Source organism: Pundamilia nyererei, unplaced genomic scaffold (genome assembly GCF_000239375.1).
Source record: "Pundamilia nyererei isolate P.nyererei 1_Seehausen unplaced genomic scaffold, PunNye1.0 scaffold00273, whole genome shotgun sequence".
Classification (NCBI taxonomy): domain Eukaryota; kingdom Metazoa; phylum Chordata; class Actinopteri; order Cichliformes; family Cichlidae; genus Pundamilia; species Pundamilia nyererei.
The window spans coordinates 263,842-270,967 of NW_005187674.1; the positions used below are offsets into that span (position 1 = coordinate 263,842).

Here is a 7,126-nt window from a genome sequence, read left to right on the forward strand (position 1 = left end):
ACAGGTTGGACATGTGTGAGGAGGGAAGACCGATGTGCTGGACAAAGTTCGTTGAAGGCAGGAAGGAAAAGGAAGACCACAGAGACGATTCCTGGTGGTGAAGCAGGACAGGCAGAGGTTGGTGTGGCAGACGTGAGCTGGAGGCAGGTGATCTGCTGTGCCGGGCTTTACAGGGTTAAACTTTTTTATTGTTATTTTTCAGTATCTCTCGATGACTCAACACCTGTTGGGAGACGCAGCAGCAATTTTATCATCAGGCACAATGAAATCTCCTGAATGTGTTGCTCAGTTTGTGCGTCTCTCTCTCCATCAGATCGCTCTGCTTCGGTTTCTTCTCACCGCTCTGCTTCTTCCCTCCCTCATTCACACGTCTCAGTTTCTCATTTGTTTCTTTATCCCTCTCGTCTCCATGTGTCTTTACACCATCTCTCTTCACTCCCCCATCCCCCCTTTTATTTTGATATGCATCTCCTCACCCCCTCTTTCTCTCTCTTATACATTTGCAGGCTATACATTTCCACCGCACCTCTCTATAGGGCTCTCTCTCACACACAGCACTTATATGTCTCTCTCTCAGTTTCTCTCTCCACATCTGGTTTTGGGAGGAGAAAAACAGCAGATTAAGGAGTTGGACTGAACCATGAGAGGCTTTTCGGAGGGGGTACAACAGCTGGTTTTCAATTAAAAAGACAGCGCGCTCACTGTCCCATTCCTCTCAACGATGCTCGTTTCCTCTCCGCGTTAGCTAACGTCCTCAGAGGAGCACCGAGCCTTTGATAAGCCGATTAATCTATTGATAATTGGTTTAAATGACCGCTTCTAATTGGCCGTATCCCCTCCCAGCTCAGCGCAGAGTGGTACGCTCCAGCTGGGGGGCTGTCTGTGGTGGAGTAGGGGCAGACCGAGCCGAGCCAAGCCGAGGCAGGCTGTGTGTGAATGGGAGACCTCGCCGCGCTCCTGCGCTCTGTGATCTCTGCTCTCTGGATTATTCCTCACTTTTTAAAAACCCGCAGGATTTTGTGGTGACCTGTGCGGGCTCCTCTTGCTGCCTCCAGCTGAGCTTACCTCACTCAGGTTTTATGTGAGGAGAAGAAGAAGAAAGGCAGCAGAAGCGCGTGGGACTGTGTGGATTTAAATAACTGATCGGACTTTTCTGCGCGTCCCTGTGCAGGTAGGTCTGAGGGGTTCCGGAGGGGGTAGGTGGTGTTTGGAGGTGGAGAGGCCGGTGATGTTCTCCGGCTCCGGGCGGCAGATATGGGGGTATCGGGGTGGTGGCGGTTGTGGAGAGGGGTGTATGAGTGTGTGGATGTTTCAGGGGGAAAACGCCTCGCTTGCCCTCCGCATCACCGCTCATCAGCTGCTCCTGCTGCCTGCTTTCCCCCCCTTTCTTTATTTTTTACGCGTGGAAATTTCCTCCTTCTCAATGCTGCGAGTGGGGATGAAGGAGTGGGACTTGGGGGTTGGTTGATACCACAGGTAGGGGCTGCTTTCGCCCTCGGGGTTCGGCCTGTGTTACGGCACCAAGCGGACCGCTTCCCTCTGCGTTTTTCCTCCATTTTAAAGTGCGGAGTTCGGTGCGTAAAAGAGGCGATTTTGAGCTGCAAGCGTGTGTTTTTCTGTGTGTGGTGAAGGGGAGAGTGGTGGGGGAGGCTGAGGAGGAGGAGGAGGGGGTCTGGGAGGTAGCACAGCTCCAGACGCCGATCCATTAAGGAAGAACAAAGGGGGGGAAGGCGGCAGAAAAACGTTCAAAACCGCAGCCGAAACCCCGGAAACGCGTCCGATGGTCGCCCCGAACTCTGCGGACGAACCGCCGACTGCTGCCGAGATCCACGCACCAAATTCGGATTTGTGTTTTTCTGAATCCGCCTTCATCCGACTGCCCATGTGCCGAAGAGCAGCCTCGATCTTCTGGATCAGCCCCCAGCTCTGATCACGGAACCGAGACCGGCACATTTCTGATCCCGGTTCGGCGAGTTCAGGGTCGGGATTTATTTCAGAGCCGCGATCGTGATGATCTCATTGTGATCGATGTTCTTCCTGACACACTCAAGTCCCACCAGGCTGAAGGTTATCAATCAGAATCCCGACCGAACAGACCGCGCTGATCCTCAAGTAACGTTTGGATCACAGTCCCGGTAAAGGATTGCTGATGTGTTTACAAGTCGATCAATGATGTGATCAGTTTAACAACAAACAGTCCAAATCAGGTTTTCAGGACCAAACAGCCCCAAATAGCGAAAAAATGAGTCGATAACAAAAAGAATGAGTTATTAAAAACGGATTAAAACATAAATTTGCTGCAGAAGAAGAAGAAGAGAAATCAACCTGCACATCAATAATCACACGATCAATAAGTGATGTGATGGGCTGTATGATAATGACTGATTGAATGTAAATGGTGCCAGGAGTAGCAGCAAGTCTCCCCCACATGTGTCCTTACCAAACAGATGTTCAGCTAAACACTGATCCTGTGATCAATAATCTGATCGATGGCACGGGTCAGATTCAGATCAATAATAAAGGAGACAAATTTGAGATTAAATAATGACTCCAAACCTACGTGAAGAAAAGTGCAAAACCTGATCAGAGATGACGGTGGATTGAGCGCTTTGATCATCAGTTAATCGCATCGATTGATCATTTTAAGCAAACAAACACAAAGAGCTTCTGTTTGAACCGTCGTTCAAGAAGTCGTCTCAGGAGTTTCTTCAGTTTTATGGTGTGTTTTTTCTAACATGTTCCCAATTTCACCAGGACAACAACCAGTTGATTAACCAATATCCCAGATAAACGCATTATCTGCAAAGAGTGAGGTTCAGAAACTTTTCCAGAGAGACATGGATCAGATAACGGCAGCGCACAGAAAATCAAATGGAGATCTCAAATGAATCGTATAAAAAAGTTACGTTTGAATCAAATATAAAAAGTAACGAGAAAAAAAACAGCTTTAAAGTCCAAACAGCAGATGAATAAAAGCCAAGAAGGTGATGATGACCGCAGCGTGTCCCAGAGTTGAAGATTTTCCATAAATCTGGTCAGAGCTGTAACGACTAGTCCATAAAGTTTTAAGGTGATTGGAAAAGAAATGAATCTCCGGTTGTTTTGGTAACAGATTTGACATTTTAAGTTTAACAAAAGTCACGGTTCCATTTGCAGTTTGACTCAAATTAGTGTATTAGTCCTGCCAGGGCTTCAGTCTGCTGGTCCCTCATTATTCCTTCATTACTCTAGACTTAATATGTTTTCCAATGGAGATCTGCATTGACTTTTTCTATGATTTGGAATCTGGCACTTTGGTCTAGAACCTGACCAAGATGAGATGTTTGGTATCAGAACCAATTTTTGTGAGTTAAAAAAATATATTTGATTTCAATATTTCATCTGATTGTGTACACGGGTCACATTTATCTGCTTTTCCATTCACACTATTTGGAATTTTAAGGAATGGAACTGTTTCACTTCACACTGTTTGTCTACATTGTGTGAAACAGCTGTGTTGCCAGTGGCTTTGCAGCAACATGTTCCCCTCCAGTCCAGCAGGTGGCAGTAATCAGGATTGGATTGCTTTTTGCAGATGAGCTCATTGAGCCAATGCTGGAAAATAGACCCTGTGCACGAGAAAATGCTAACTTCCTGGTTTGAGACCGGATGTGGGGTTGTACATTTCCGGTAGCTTTACTTTGCGGTCAATCGCTACTGCGAAGATATACTCAAAAACGGAAAGATTGCGTTAAGTTACAAAGAGCAGAAGGTGGGAACACTCACCGCTGCTGTGTCATAAAAAAATCTAATGATCAATTTTGACGTTTAAAGCGTTTAGATCGATCAGTTGTTTACATCACTCAACACAAGCAGAAGTGCATCACTGCAGCAGAAGACACATCGTCCACATTCAGAAGCATCTCTGTATAGTGACTGGTCTCATGATCTAAACAGGCAAATGTTCAGCATTCAAAGGTGAAGAATAGTCAAACCAGATGTTTCCCCGTTATGTCGAGATCAGCTAGTCCAGTACACACACACACAGCATGTTAACAAACCGTGAAAAAAGCCACACAAAAAATGAATGACTGCTGGTAAGGGTTTCTATACCTTAGTATTTACAAAGGTATGTTGTGACTTACCTTCAAAATTATAGTCGTCCCTCACTATAACGCGGTTCACCTTTCACCTCGCTGTTTCACAGATTTTTTAGCTCAAGTTTGCATGCTTATTTTTACATCACATTGTGTCCTGCGCCCTGATCACTGCAGACGATCTCCTCCGTTACGTCTCTTCTGTACAGCACAGAATCGCTGCATCGATCGCTCGCAGTGTGACTCTGAAGTGCAGTACTGTATGTCCACGATGTCCATGAAACGTTTTGCACCATCAAAAAATAAAATTGGCTACTTGATTTCACCTCTCGCTGGTTATTTTTAGAACCTAACACCCGCGATAAACGAGGGACCGCTGAGAAATATAACATTTGAATCCAGTTTCTCTTTTGCTCTGAGGCGCGGGGAAAAAATATCGACAAGTCGATGAACATCATTTACAGATATATTGGGTAAATGCCCGAGACATCTATAGAAATGTAAATCACCGCTTGATTCATTCATTTGCTTAACTTGTTTTGGGCCATAAACAAGGCGCGAATAGGACACCGGAAACAAAGCTCCCCACAGGAGTTTCCGCGCCGGAAGTAGCATATGCTAACGTGCACATAGTCTATAGACTAGCAGTGACAGAAAACCGGATTCCCGACTGCTCTGAACATCGTACTCGTTGATTTTTCGTTACATGCTCATGAAGAACGGGTGCAGCCCCTCAGCTGGCTTTTGGAAGTTGACCAATCAGAAGAAACTGGGCTTTTAGAAAGGAGGGGAGGTGAAAAAGACAGGAATTAAACTGGCTGGCTGTCTTGCTGCTGCTCCGATCTCAATCTCACTGTCTGAGTAGTTTCTGTAAAGTATTTTTCAGTTGTTTTCAAAAATGGTCCTCTGAGAAACATCACTCAGCTGATCTCCATCATCACGCTCTATTCACCAAATGCTCACAGCTGCCCAACCCAACGAAGGACCTCAATAAGAACTGATGATGAATTTTAAGTACTGGAGTAATCACTAAGTTAAAGCACTTGTTAGCATATTACTGTGGCCAGAAGCAGCAATGATGAATCTAGAAGCGAGGAGGAAGCTGCAAAGGTAAAAGAAGAACGCACAGCTTAGCTCAGAGTAGATATGACCGTGCAAACCGCAGGAACACGCAAAGAAGTTCTAAAACATAAACGTGGATCAGATCCATGTGCCTATCGCACTTCACTTAGTTCAGCAGAACTAATGACATTCCCATCAGCCTCAGCTCCACTTTATGTTTAGCGCCATTTTACAGATGTCCTCCATTTTTTTTAATCTATATGCAGCCTGTAGTTTTACTCGCCATCCAAATAACTCCAAACTCTTGCTCTCTATCAAACGGTGACTCACTGCAGCGCTGGACAAACGTCTACGTCTACTTGTGAAAGACGTTCATGTCGAGGCAGGTGGGGATTTTAATGATTCCTGCAGCTGCTTTCACTCACAGAGGGGCGGGAAACATGCCTCTTTGGAGCAAAACAAATGACTTTAAAACGAGGCAAAGACACCACGGAGTAAATCAGACTGTTATAACTCGCTATTGCAGCTCATTAATTCTTGTTCTCAGCCTTTTTGAGATGAAACACTTTTTAAAATAAACACTGGGCTGGAACAGCTCGAATTATTTGATTAGATTCTTTAGCTCGTCACTAAAATCAGCTTTTATTGTGCTTAAAGCAGGTTCTGTGTAACAAATAAAACTTTTTTTTAGCGGAGTTATTTGGTGTAAAATGAGAAAACATGGGACAACATCCTGGTGTTCAAGGTGATGGTCCAGTATCAACATGAAGCTTAACAAAAAACAAGCCAACAACTAATTGTTGTGGCATGTTTTGTGCAAAAAGACTTAATTGTGTATTCATTTAGTAAAAATCACTCTAAATGCCACTCTGCTCTTAATAATACAGCCCAGTACTGTGAGCTGAGTCATAGTTTTGGGATGGTAATGGTATAAAATGTCCGAAAGGCACCAAATGTTTGTTTTCCCTGAATCATTCACACAAAATGCGGAAGCAGAAACATTGGAAGTAAAACTTTAATGTTCCTCACAGGTGCCTGTAGATGGAGCACAGCTGGATGCAGCTGCACGAATGCCAAACGACTCCAGATCCTCTGGAGGAAACGTGCTTTTCACATTTCGCTCGGCCTCTCTGTTACTGTAACGTCCTCTTTGTGATTGTAATACATCTCGTGAAGTTGCAGTTTTCCTGCTGTGAAGCTGCAACATGTTTCCAGACCGAGCTTCACTTTCCTGCCTGCTGCTTTATCTCGGCATCACTTTTTCCATTTGTGTGTGTGTGTGTGTCCAGTCAGCAGGCACCTCTGGAGCTAATCTACCTTCGCTTTGGGATACAGTTCAGCTCCAGAGGGAGTTGAACTACCAACCCTGGAGCCTATAAGACACGCACAGAGTGCAGTACAAATGTGTGTGCGCTTTTGAAAGTCCATAGCAGGTTTCATTTTCAAGTTGGCGTCTCAGGAATGCAATAGGAGATGATATGTTGGACTTGTTACAATTTTTATCTGTTTAGTTAACATCATGTTAATTTTTTTCCACTGAGATAATATTTTCATGCAAAAAATAAGGTTTCGATGTTCACTCACGAGGAGGTCTGCTGCCCTAACTGCTCTGAAATGATTACATGTTGTTCCATGCTGTAACATGCCAGCTGTACCCGGATCAGTTTGCACTGGAGATAATTTTTGTTCATTTATTTAAAGGTTTGTTTTTGTAATTCCTCTCAGTCAGGTTTAGACAAAAACGTCCAACACCAGGGGGCGGTGTTTTCAGACGTACGCTGATCTTTTTAACGTTTCTTTATTTTTTTTTTACTCTAATTTCCTCATCAGGTTTGTCTTTTGGGGGCTCCAGTTAGGGCTGGGCGATATGGCCTAAAAGTCATATCGCGATATAATTTGAAGCATGTGCGGTAAAGATATATATCGCGATATATTCTTTTCTTCTGTATAACGTATTTCCCACACTATAAGCACACTTAAAATCCTTT

At 44.5% G+C, this 7,126-nt stretch overlaps 1 protein-coding gene across 1 annotated transcript in view; it reads left to right on the forward strand.

Annotated features, from left to right (window-relative positions):
* Positions 1-907: 907 nt before the first annotated feature.
* plxna3 (plexin A3) overlaps positions 908-7,126 on the forward strand; it is a 135,380-nt gene continuing 129,161 nt past the window's right edge. The window contains exon 1 of the mRNA XM_013915219.1: positions 908-1,171. The gene's annotated coding sequence lies outside the window, so the exon portion shown is untranslated. The remainder of the gene's footprint in view (positions 1,172-7,126) is intronic.